Below are 13,662 nucleotides of genomic sequence, written 5' to 3'. Positions count from 1 at the left end.
AACTACATTTTGATATCTTTCATCATGTGACCTCCAGGGACCCCTACTTCCCTGTTTTCTAGCTACCTCCCAGGCTTTTCTATCTCCTTTGCTGATTCTTAGATGGCCCCCCAAATCTTTTAACAGTTATGTGCCCCAGGACTCAGTCCTTGGACAGACTGACCTTTTCTCCTTTAAATATATTTAATCCTTTGATTATATCTAGTGTCATGTGATGGCTGTAAGTATCATATGACAGCTCTTAAAATTAAACATCAATCTCAAGTCTGGACTTTTCTGTGAACTCAAGCTGTCTACAGCTTCGCTTGGCTGTCTAATAGGCAGTTTTATATAACATACTCAAAATTTAGCTCCTGATTTTCTGTCTTCCCCATTTCAGTTAATAATAATGCTATCTTTCCCTGTGATCATGCCAGAAACCGTAGAGCTGTCCTTGACTTCTCTCTTTGGCTCACACATTCTGTATCCAGTCCACTGGCAAATTCGGCTTTAGCTCATATTCAAATATATCTAGGATGTGATCACTTCTCTCCACCTTACTGCTACCACCTTGGCCCAAGCTACCACTGTTTCTTTCTGGATTACTATAACTGGTTTCCTGGTTTTCAGTCTTAACCTCTTAGCTGCACCTTTTCTCAAACAGCATTCCTCATCTGATCGCAGAATGCAGAAAAGGATTTAAATGACTGTTTTCTCAATTCTCTCAATGAGGGAACATAAATAGTATCATTCTTAACGACTGAGCCACCCAGGCGCCCCTAATAGTATCATTCTTGATAGAAGAGTAGTTAAGTCGTTACCTACAAAGGAATACTTAAGGCATTACGTACCGCCTACTCCCCCCCCCCCAGGTTTATTGAGATATAATTGACATATGACATTGTATTAAGGTATACAGTGTAATGATTTGATACATGTATGAATTGTAAAATGATTACCATATGCATTAAGGCTTAATTCTTTCCTTAGAACTTTGAGAAGAGAATGACAGTGTCTATAATTAGCACAGCACCTAGAGAGATTTTTTTTTTTTTAATTGTCAGATCAGACCACCCCTTGGTCCCAAGTTCTCCAGTGGTTTCCTTTTGGAGGAAAAGTCTATACAGTACAAGGCCCAAGGTGATGTGGCCCCTTATCTACCTCTCCTTATTTCATTTCCATTACTTTTCATCTCACTCCCTCTGCTCCAACCATACTGGGCCCTGTGTTTCATCTGGTCGATGTTCTTCCAGATAATGACATGATTTGTTCTCACCTGTTCTTCACTTCTTTATTCAAATGTCACCTTCTTAGTGAGGCCTTCTCTGACCCCTCTTTTTTTTTTTTATTTAAAGATTTTATTTATTTATTTGAGAGAGAGAATGAGAGCATGAGAGTGGGGAGGGTCAGAGGGAGAAGCAGACTCCCTGCCGAGCAGGGAGCCCGATGTGGGACTTGATCCCAGGACTCCAGGATCATGACCTGAGCCGAAGGCAGTTGCTTAACCAACTGAGCCACCCAGGCGCCCCTCTGACCCCTCTATTTAAAATCACCCCCACATCCCTCTTCCTTGATTTATTTGTTTCATGTTATTTCAGTTCTCTTTTTCTCATCCTTCCATTTGCTCTCATTATCCTAGGAAATTTAATTTCCCTGTTATCACTTCCCTCTTCATTTTGTGCTTTTTTCTTCAATATTTAACATTCATATATTCATCACCTAGATTTTAAAATTAACATTTTACTATACTTGCTTTACCACATGTCTGTCTATCCATCAATACATCTTTTATGCATTTCAAAGTAAGTTGCAGATATTAGTACACTTCACCTCTAAACACTTCTGCTTATGTATTATTAATTAGCATTCAATATTTATTTATCGTTCTTGCCCCGCCTTCCTAGGGAAAAGTTATGTACAATGAAATGTATAAGTCTTAGGTAAACTATTTGGTGAATTTAAACAAATGGATACACCTGTGTGGTCCAAGCACTTAACCAAAATGTGGAATGTTACCATCACCCCAGAAAGTTCCCTCATGGTCTCTCACAGTCAAACCCTGTGCCTGTCCCTCAAAGAAAGCTACTTTTATGCTTTTCTTCCATAGGAGCTTTCCCTGTTCTAGAACTTCATATAAATGAAATCATATATGCTCTTCTGTGTAAGGCTTCTTTCACTCAGCATGATGTTTTTGAGATTCATGGGTGTTGTTGCTTTATCAGCAATTCATTCTGTTGCTGAATATTTGTCCATTGAATGATTATATCACAGTTTGTTCTTTCTCCTGTTGATGGACAGCTGGGCCATTCTACTGTTTGGCTATTACGAACAAAGTTGCTGTGAACATTCTTATACAAGTCTTTCTATGATCACATATTTTCATTTCCCTTGGGAAATACATAAAAGTGTTGGGTCACAGGATAGTTGTATATTTAGTTTCATGAGAAATTACCAGACCTTTCCTCAAAGCGGTTGTACCATTTTTGCATTGCCACCAACAACGTGTGAGAGTTCCAGTTCTGCATCTGTACCAGTATTTCATGTTGTCAGTCTCTTTATTTTTAGTCATTCTGGTGGGTGTATCTCATTGTAGTTTTAATTTGCATTTCCCTGGTGACTAATATGCACTTAATATGTTTATTGGCGCATGAAGAAAGTAGTTAAATCTCTGACTTTTTCTTTACTGAGTTGTAGGAATTCTTTATGTATTTTAATACCGATCCTTTGTCAGATATATATATTGTGCAGATATTTTCTCCCAGTCTAGAGCTTGCCTATGCATTTTCTTAATAGTCTCTTTTGACAAGCAGGTTTTTTATGCTGATGAAGTTTATTAATATTTTCCCTTTATGGTTTATGCATTCTCTGCTCTAAGAAACTTCTGCTTACCCCCAAGTCATGCTGTTATGTTTTCTCTTATGTTCTCATCTAGAAACTTTATAATTTTAATTTTTGTGTTTACATCCATGGTCCATCTTAAATTGATTTTTGTACCTGGAATGAGGTGGGGGTTCAGTGTTCATTTTTTTTCTTCCCATCTGTTTATCAGTCGTTCGGCATTGTTTGTTGTGAAGCCTGTTTTCCTTGTTGGATTGCTGAGGTGCCTTGGCAGTGATGGTATAAGTGTGAGTCTCTTCTGTGCCATTGTTATATTTATCTTTATGCCATACTGTCTTGAGTATTGTAGTTTTGGAGTGAATATTGAAGATTGGTAGTACATATGCTCCAACTGTGGTCTTTTTCTAGATTACTTTATATTTGCATTTCCATGTATATTTTAGAATCAGCTTGCCAGTTTCTACAAAAACATCTGATTGGAATTGTATTGAATCGATAGCTCAGTTTAGAGAGAAGATGACATAACAATATTAAATCTTTTAATCCATGAACATGGCATATCTCTCCATTTATGTCTTTAATTTCTTTCAGCTGTATATTTACTTTTCATTTTAAAGGTCTTACATGTCTTTTGTTACATTTATTCCTAGGTATGGTTTTTTTTATTTTTGTTTTTATTTTACAATGCTATCAACAGAATTGGTTGTTTATTTTATTGTATTTGCCAATTGTTTGCTATATAAAAGTGTATATATATTTTCCACCGTGCGTACACACACAGTTTATTTTTTGTATATTGACACTGTATCTTGTGACCTTGTTAATTTCAGTTATTAGCTGTTAGAGTACTTTATTAGATTCTCTAGGTAATGTAAACCATCATGTCCTCTGCATATAGACAGTTTTACTTCTTCCTTTTGGATTTTTATGCCTTCTATTTCTGTTTCCTTCCTCATTGCATTGGGTGGGACCTCCAGTGCCATGTAGAATGTTGAATACAAGCAGTGAGAGTGAGTATCTCTGTCTTGTTCTCAGTGTTTTACTATAAAGTATAATAAGAACTGTAGATTTTTTTAGAGATGCCCTTAAAGTGAGGAAGTTTTATCATGGATGTGTGTTGAATTTTTCTGTTTATTCTGCATCTATTGCTATGAACATCTGGCTTTTTCCTATATTCTTTTAAAATGGCAAATTATAACCAGTTGATTTTAAATGTTCTACCAATCCACTTGGTAATGATATTTTATCCTTTTTATATATTACTGGGCTTTGTTGGATATTTAGTGTAGAATTTTTGTCTGTGTTCATGAGTGATACTAGGTTATATGTATTGTTAACATCTTCAGTATTGTTACTGGGGTTATTTTTCTTCTAGATGTTTGAAGTTTCTGCCTTTCACATTTAAATATTTAATCCACCTGGATTTTTTTTTTAATATTATACAGTTGGGTTCCAATTTCAATTTTTTCCCCCCATTTGGAAATCCAGTTGCCCCTGTAACATGTTTTGAATATCCATTCATTCCTCTAGGGATTTGTGGTGCTGACCTTGTCATACATCAAGTTTTCCTATATCTTTAGGTCTTGTTTCCGGCTTTTCATTCTGTTCTACTAGCTAATTTGTATATCTCTGTGCTAATATTTTGTTGCATTGATTACGATAGTCTTAATATCTGTCAGTAAAGTTTCCTCACCTTCTTTTCTTCAAAAATGTCTTGCTTTTCTTGGTTCCCTACCCTTCCAAATAAATTTTAGACTTGTATTATAAAGTTTCATCAAAACCATGTCGAGACTTTGATTAGACTTTCATTGAATATATGGATAGGTCTGTGGTGAATTGACATCTTTGTGTTAACAAGTCTTTAAAACTTTAAACATGATGTCAGGTTTATTTAGGTCTTACCTTAATATCTTTTAATAACATTTAAAAATATATTCCATAATGATCCTGTGCATCTTGGGATCATTTTTTCACTAAGAACTTATTTTTTTGTGGGCTTATAAAGGGTATATATCTTTAATTTTCTGTTGTTTAGCAGTTCAAAGTATTGATCTTTTCCCGTGTATCTAATTAATTCTAGTAGTTTATTATATGTTCTTTTGTGTTTCAGATACAAAATCATGTAACTTATAAATGACTATTTTGTCTTTTTTCTCTTTTCTTTATATCCTTTATTTCCTTTTCTTATCCGATTGTGCTGCCCCATATCTCCAGTACAATGTTGAGTAGAATTAAAGATAGTGATTTTTTTTTATTGTGTCTGATTTTAAAGAGTATTTTAACATTCCTCCAATAGGATAGGTCTCAATTAGTTGTTATTTATTAAAGAGGTTCTTTTGTGTTTCTAATTTGCTTTTACTTGTTTATTTACTTGCCACAAATGCTGCTCTTAAACGAATTCACTGTCTTCCTGTTTTGTCTTTGGAGTTGTACAATTTCACAATGCTTTGTCGCTGATATAGAATTATCTTGTTTGGGATTTCTGGATCAGTAATTCTGGAATGTTATCAGCCATTATTTCTTTGACTATTGCCTCTTCTCCATTTTTTTTTAAGATTTTATTTATTAAAGATTTTATTTATTTATTTGTGTGTGAGAGAGGGGGAGAGAGAGAGAGAGTGTGCACACAAGCAGGGGGCGCGGCAGGCAGAGGGAGGAGCAGGTTCCCTGCTGAACAGGGAGCCCGATGAGGGACTTGATCCCAGGACACTGGGATCATGACCTGAGCCAAAGGCAGACACTTAACTGACTGAGCCACCCAGGCACACCTCCACTCTTTTTATTACATTCTTTTTTTTTTTTGTTTATTTGACAGAGACATAGCGAGAGAGGGAACACAAGCAGGGGCAGAGGGAGAGGGAGAAGCAGGCTTCTCGCCGAGCAGGAAGCCCGATGAGGGGCTCGATCCCAGGACCCTGGGATCATGACCTGAGCTGAAGGCAGACGCTTAACGACTGAGCCACCCAGGCGCCCCTTTTTATTACATTCTTTTAGAAATCTGATTAGAATGTGTTAGACTTTTTCACTCTCTTTTATGTTACTTATCTTTTTCCAGTTGGAAGAAGGGTGGTATGTCTGTAGACTATCTTCTTTCTCATATGTATTTTTTTTCTCTTTGTCTGTTTAGGCCACAGTATGGATAATGTATCTGGGTTTATTTTCAGTTCACTAATTTTACCCTTGCATGTGTCTATCATCTTTTCATTTTGTGAGGTTCCATTGAATTCTTTTATAGATCTGCTTGGTTATTTGTAGTCTTTTTTGTTTTCTACTCATTTTCAATCTTTATTTTTTAAACATGTTGAATAGTTTTTTTTTATTTTCCATTTTTCATTATTTTAGTTGTCTATAAAGCTGTATTTGTAGGAAATTTTTTTTTTTTTTTAAAGATTTTATTTATTTATTCATGAGAGACAGAGACAGAGAGAGAGAGGCAGAGGGAGAAGCAGGCTCCCAAGGAGCAGGAAGCCCGATGCGGGACTCGATCCCAGGACCCTGAGATCACGACCTGAGCCGAAGGCAGACGCTCAACCATCTGAGCCACCCAGGCGCCCGGAAATTTTTGAGGCCTTGGTTAAATTTTGAGTCCCTCTACATTAGATCTGTATTTCATTTATGCTTCTGGCTATCACCTAGAGGTACTGATAATTATGCTGTTCTGTAAATTATCTGTTTGCCATTTTATCAGACCATAGTAGGTAAATTTGGATTACAAATCTATGTGAGAGCATACTTTTAGTTAGAAATTGTCAGTGGAGATGTTTGTTTCCACCCTGCAATAGCATCCAGAATAGAACATTTCTGCTGGCAGAGTTTATGCAAATTTTAAAATTTTTACACTAAAGATGTAGCCCTGAAGCACCTAAATTTAGGTTGTAGTATACTTAGGAGGTTTTTAGGCTTTACCTCCTTTCACTTCTGCCTTGTATCTCCATCATTTGAGAATTCAAAGTGCCTATAGTTTGGCAAAGAGCTTCAGGGTAAAAGCTACCTTTATTACTAATTTACCTTTCTGAGTTCCAGTTTCCATTTCATCTTCTGCTCTCTGAAGTGTTTACTCTTTGCCGGATGAACAATATGTTTTTCAAAGTAACTAATCTTCCAGTATGCCAAAATGGAAGATCTAATGATACACACACACACACACACACACACACACTCACGAATTTTAAGTGTACAGTTTAGCAGATTTGACAAATGTATACAGATGGATAACCACTACCGTAGTCAAGATATACAACATTTCTGTTACCCTGAAAAGTTCCTTGCTCCTCTTCTCAGTCACCCCTTGCAGCCTTGGCCCTTAGCAACTGCAGATCTGTTTTCCTTCACTACAGATTAGCTTTGTCTTTCCTAGGATTTCACATAAATGGAATCATCTTTATGTACTCTTCTATGTCTATCTTCTTTTGCCCAGCATAACGTTTTTGTGATTCATCCATGTTATGCATATGAATAGTTTGTTCCTTTTTATTGCTGAGTAGTATTCTGTTGTATGGATGTATCTCAGTTTATTCCCTTGTTGATGGACATCTGGGTTATTTCTAGGTTTTGGTTACCGTAAATAAGACAGATATGAACATTCATGTTTAAACTTTTGTATGGACCTGTGATTGCTGGGTCTTGTGGTATAATAACTTTATAGGAAACTGCAGAGTTTTTCAACAATATATGATCCAGTTGCTCCTCGTCTTTACCAACTGTTGATAGTGTCTTTTTCATTTTAGTCCTACTGTTAAATGGTAGTGTCTCATTGTGGTTTTAACTTGCATTTTCCTAATGACTTAAAATGTTGAAAATCTTTTCATGTGCTTATTTATTAGAAGATACAGTCCAGTTTTTCAATTTTTTCTTTAATGGTTCATGTTTTTTGTGAAATCTTTGCAGAACCTAAGAACACAAAGATTTTTCTCCTATATTCTAGACATTTCACAGATTTTTCTCTTACATTTAGGGATCCATTTCTATTACATTTGTATATGATGTACAGTAAGGAAATTGAAATTAATAAAACACTGTATTTATAATAGCATTAAAATATGAAATACTTATACCTAAAATTAATATTCTATGTCAGCTGTACTTCAATTTAATAAAATGAAATATTTAGGGGTAAATTGATCAAAATATTTGCATTATGTAGACACTGAAAAGTGTAAAACATTTCTGAGAAATGTTAAAAGAAGATCTGAGTTAAGCCATGCTCATGGATTCAAGAACTCAATGATATAAGGGTGTTGTGATGGTTAATTGTACGTGTCAATTGGGCTGTGCTGTGGTGCCCAGTTTTTGGGTGAAACATTAGTCTGGGTGGTGCTGTGATTAACATTTATAATCCCTTCACTTGAAATAAAGGAGATAACCTTCCAGGGCACGGTTGGGCTTCATCCAGTTAAAGTCCTTAAGAGCAAAAACTGAGCTTTCTATGAGAAGAAAGAATTTTGCCTCAGGACTATAACATAGAAATCCTCTCTGAGTTTACAGCCTGCTGGTCTACCCTACACATTTTGGACTCAAGAATGCAATATCACCTCTTACATGAATTTCCAGCCTGCTGCCTGCCCTATAGATTTTGTACTTGCTCAAACCAGTTCCTTAGAATACATCTGTCCCTCAATGTGTCTGTGTGTATACATACCTATCCTTTACTGATATTGTTTTCTGTGGGGTACTGTTATAAAGATGTCAGTTTTCCCAGACTGACCTGTAGAGTACAATGCAATACTGCTACGCTTTTTTCTAGAATTCAATAAGCTGATTCTAAAATTTGTATGGAGATTTATATGGCAAAGGATTAGCTAAAATAAGTTTGAAAAAGAAGAATAGGGTGCCTGGTTGGCTCAGTAGGTTAAGCATTCTGCCTTCAGCTCAGGTCATGATCCCGGGGTCCTGGGATCAAGTCCTGCATCGGGCTCCCTGCTCATCAGGGAGCCCGCTTCTCCCTCTCCTTCTGCTGCTCCCCCCCGCTCATGCTCATTCTCTCTCTCTCTCTCTCTCGTAAAAATAAATAAATAAAAATACTTAAAAAAGAAAGAAAAAGAATAAAGTTGGAGGAACCACATTACCTGCTTTTAGGTCTTAATGTAAAGCTATAGTAATCAAGGCATTGTGGTATTGGCATAAGGATGGACATATGGATCAGTGGAACAGAATCAGTCAGTTTTTTTTTTTTTTAAAGATTTTATTTATTTGACAGAGACACAGCGAGAGAGGGAATACAAGCAAGAGGAGTGGGAGAGGGAGAAGCAGGCTTCCCACGGAGCAGGGACCCCATGCGGGGCTCGATCCCAGGAGCCTGGGATCATGACCGGAGCCAAAGGCAGACGCTTAACCACTGAGCCACCCAGGCGCCCTCAATCAGTTTTTTTTGTTTTTGACAAAGGTGCCAGGATCATTCATGGCGGGGGAGGGGAATGGATAGTCTGTTAAAAAAATGTTGATGGAACAATTGGATATCCACAGAGAAAAAAATGAAACTGACTTTTGAATGAATATACTTTTTTCAATACAGAAGAAGAAAATAACACCATCCCAAACCAGAAATTGTGGTGTATGTCCTTTATTCCTTTTCTAATGCTATATGTAATATACATATAGTACATATGCACAGATTTTACAATTTACATATTTGAGATTGTGTACCTTTTTTAACTGAATTGATGTCTTTTTACATATTTTTATAACATTAAAATGTCATTCAGCCACATAATGCTAAATCATGAAGGTATTCCGTACCTTGCCTAATGATCCTTTACTATTGGAATTAATAACAGTAACAGTAGCTGCCATTTATTGGTTACTTTCTACCTGGGGACTGTTAAGCAAGTTACATGAATTATACTATTGAATCCTTACAACAGCTTTGAGATATTTAGCACGTTTTAAAGAAAAGGAAACCAAGGGTTAAGGAACTTGCCTATCTCTCATGTGTGAAGCTTGGGTTTATAATCAAATGTCTTTTATTTTAGTCCCTGAGAAAAATAGACTGCCAATTTTTTTAGCCTCTTTATAATTTTTTGCTATCATAAGCTCTGAGCTGGATATATATTTGTGTATAAATCGTTGTCTACATTTCAGACATCTGAACTTCTTTTCCTCTGCTACTCCTTCATATATTGTATCCGTCCTCATCTAATGAAATACTTTCAGAGCCAGCGTGGTTGTCCAGGAGAGCATACAGGGCAAAGCAGCGCACAAGCCATAGAGCTGCCCTCTTGGTTCATGAAAGCCTGGGCCAAATAAGCACCTGCCAGGCCAGGCATTTCTGTAGGAGTCCCAAGTCTGCAGAAGAACGAATCCAAGGAAATTCTATGGAGCTAACTATTCAGTGATGACTCATAATTTTAGTAGTCTGTCCCCCAGGACATTGAGTCCCACTTTTCTTTAAGTTTTTGATTTTAATTCCAGTATAGTGAACATACAGTGTCGCATTAGTTTCAGGTGTGCAACATAGTGAATCAACAGTACTATACATTTCTCAGCGCTTCTCATGGTAAGTGTACCACTGAATCCCACTTTTAAAATGGAATTATGTAATGTTGGTCAAGTGCATTTAACTCTTCTCTGCCTTGTTTTCTTCGTCTAGAGAAGGTCACTAAGTTAGAGCTTTATGGCCAAGTGAAATGTCTTAAGGAGGCAATGTTTCCCAGTGAGCAGAATCCTATCTATTCATGATTTGGAAGAGACTAGGGAGGCAGCATGTTGTTGTGGCTTTGGATCCAGAGAGACCTGGGTTCAAATATAGCTCTAACATTTATCAGGTGATCTCACACACATTTCCTGAGGCTTTTTGGGTCCCACTTTTCTAATTTCTCAGAATGTAGAGCAAACACACACTGATCTTTTAAGCAAAAGGATCTCAAGAGTCCTTGGTTTGTTTTCCAGTATGCACACTGCTGCCCCCCTCACCCTCTACCCCTCAATTAGGGTACAAGAAGCAGGGTAATCCATCCACTTTCATTCATGGGACCCAAGTCTCCCTTCCTCTAAGGAGTTCAGCCTCTTCTCTACTGACATGGTAATAGTAGAGTTAAATCCTCTTGGTCCTTGACTTCCGTTATCTGCAGTTCTACCTATCCTTTGCGTTCTCTTAACCTGTTGTTTGAGAGCACAGATGACCTATGTGAGATATGAGGTCATGTCTAAGTTAGTGGAAAAACTGTTTTTAAGCAGCCTAAAAGATTGTGTAAACACAATCTTTTACAGATTGTGTTTACATTTAGAATATCCTTTCCTTTCCATTTCTAAGTTTAAGACTTAAGTATGCTTGGTGTTAGGGGAAGAAAAATAAGACAGCTCTAACAGTCTCTCCATTACACCTTGTGTCAGTCTAGAACTCCCTCCAGGGTTCCTGGGTTTTACACTGAGCCTCCAAGAATCCTGGAAACCCACCACAGAAGAGGAGGAGGCGGAGAAAGACTGATAAAAGTTGAAGAAAGCTAGCTAGTGGGTAGAATAATGCTCGACCACTTGTACTCACCTCTGCTGATGGGAAGATGTGCTTTAAATTTTCTGTCTGTCCTGATAGAGACATAGTGATTTTTGCTTAGAGAAACCTTTGTTAAAAATGATTGTTTTTAAGTGTAAGAAAAAAAGAGGAATATGGAACCTAGGTGGAAATGAAATAAATATGCATGTGTGCATCTTTATAAATATGCCTACTTTTTCCCTTTTGTCTTCTTAAAATGACAAGAAGAATATCTGGGGGGCAGAATGTACTCTACACGCAGATCTTCACCTTGTTGGAATTTGGGGATTCCTTTATTAATGCAAAAGGCATGCCTCTTTAATTGTTTGTGTAGCTCTGATTTAAATTTAATAGGGACTAGTTAAGTTAGGGTAGTGGCAGGTATTTGGTTGACATAACTGTTACAAACATCTTTAAATGGCACCAGGGTCCTGGTGAGCTTTGTGTTTTTTATTTCTTGTTTCCATAAGCCTTCAGTAACCTTAAGAGGACATGATATGGATAAAACAGCCATCATACTTTAGAAAGGAACATGCTCGATCCCTCTCTTCTCTATCTAATGAGTTCATGTAAAAACATATATCAAAAGAAATACTCATAGCAGAATCCTCACATTTCAAAGGGGAGTATATTTATTATAAGAACTGCTGATTCATTAGGAATGCTTCCTAATTCGAACAGCAACAGCTGCTTCTGGTTAGGATAAACTCCATCTCTTTTATGCCCTGTCTCTCCAAGGGGATGTGAAATTTTGGTTTCAGATTTTTCTCCTGCTTTAGCTTTTTCTCTCTCTTCCTCACTCTTGCCTCAATTAGGAGGCTTTATCCTTTTCAGTGCTCACACGATTTGAACAACCCACTGTACTCACCCCCACCTTTAGAAATGACTTTCGTTAAGATTACAAATGCTAACAAAACTCTTCTGATGATGTGTTTTGTTTGCATTCACAGTGCAGTGGAGTGTATTGTGCAGCAGTAAAGAAAAAAGTTGAGACACGTTGTAGTCGTGAATTCTAAGTGCAATAATTTAAAATACAGGGAGCATTTGAGAAACTGCCATTGTCCATTAAATGAAACCACTGTATTAACGTATCATAGCATGCTGTTCTAATCACTTTTCTCCAAATACCAGCTTTTGAAAGAAACATGGCTGTATTTTTTATACAAAATCTGAAATCGTGTAATTGAATGGCTTGGCAGAATAGGTAAATGAACGTAGCAACATGCATTCAAATATGTCTCTTTGGTTTGTAATAAGCTGATTGAAGTTCACAGTTGTAAGACTTGCCATTTTATTTCCTGATTTTACATTCTGGACCCAGACAAAGGTGGCAGTTTTTTGTATTAACAGAAAAAGGAAGAAGAAGAAAATTGTTCATAAGAATCACGTAAGCTCTTTTTGGGCATCACTATTGGATTCTGTGCTCCAGTAGCTTTTACTCAACTGTCCTACTATTAAATAAAGAATCTTCTAATGTGACCATTTTTATTTAATTTTAGAATTATTAACAACCCCTCTTAGGGCTTAAAGAAATTCTGTCACATCTGATGGAGTTGGTCGCCTGCCACGTGTGTGCATGCTCATGTGAGAGAGATAATTGGTGCCGGTGCATACTTCTCTCATAGCCCTTATCTTGGTAATTACACTTGTTGATTTATGCATCTGATTCCCCCTCTGGACACTGAGCTCCTTAAAATTAGAGACTCTGCCTGATTCACCTGTTAGCCCCAGGGCCCAGCAAAGAGCCTCCTAGTCAGTAAGTGTTTGATGACCAGATGAACCATAGAATACTAAAGCCAAATGGGCGTCAGAGTAGATATCAAAATACACAGTAGATAGAAAGATCATCAAGTTTGGAGCTAAATGGACATTATTTTAAATTGTGGTTGGTAAGGGACTACCGGAATTCCATGTGGAATCCAAATAAAATTTTGATGTTTCAGGACAATTCCAAGTATTGAAGACCACAACTACTCTACATTCTCTGAGACAAGAGAATCCATGTTTTTTTTTTGCACCCTTCTTGGTAGGAGGTACAGCAGAAAAAAGAGTAATACTGAGGGATTGCAGAGCCATTCATGGGACAGAGATACCTACTTCTGTGTTTTTTGGGATGTCCTTTTGGCTGTGCAAATGCATGGCTCTGCATCTGTTTTTTTCCACCGTTGGACTCCCATTCCTGCTACAAAATAAGAGGGTTGAACAGTTTAGAGCAACTCACTGCTCTTACACCTCCTTTGGCTCACCTGGGTGGGCCAAGGGGCAGAGAACTTGGGTTCTGCTTTCTCTGGTCACGGAGCAACCTCTCGCCACCGCTCGTAGTATTATGGTCAAACCTCTGGGCTGGGCATAGTTTCTTAACTAGGAAAAAGCATGTT

At 37.2% G+C, this 13,662-nt stretch overlaps 1 protein-coding gene across 12 annotated transcripts in view; it reads left to right on the top strand.

Moving 5' to 3' along the window:
• The window catches only part of DENND1A (DENN domain containing 1A), a 489,873-nt gene that overhangs the window by 196,628 nt on the left and 279,583 nt on the right, over window positions 1-13,662 (top strand). The window lies entirely within an intron of this gene.

Source organism: Leptonychotes weddellii, chromosome 14 (assembly GCF_054177405.1).
Source record: "Leptonychotes weddellii isolate Sample4059 chromosome 14, ASM5417740v2, whole genome shotgun sequence".
Lineage (NCBI taxonomy): Eukaryota > Metazoa > Chordata > Mammalia > Carnivora > Phocidae > Leptonychotes > Leptonychotes weddellii.
The sequence above is the reverse complement of the archived record's forward strand: the minus strand, read 5'-3'. Positions and strand labels throughout refer to the sequence as shown.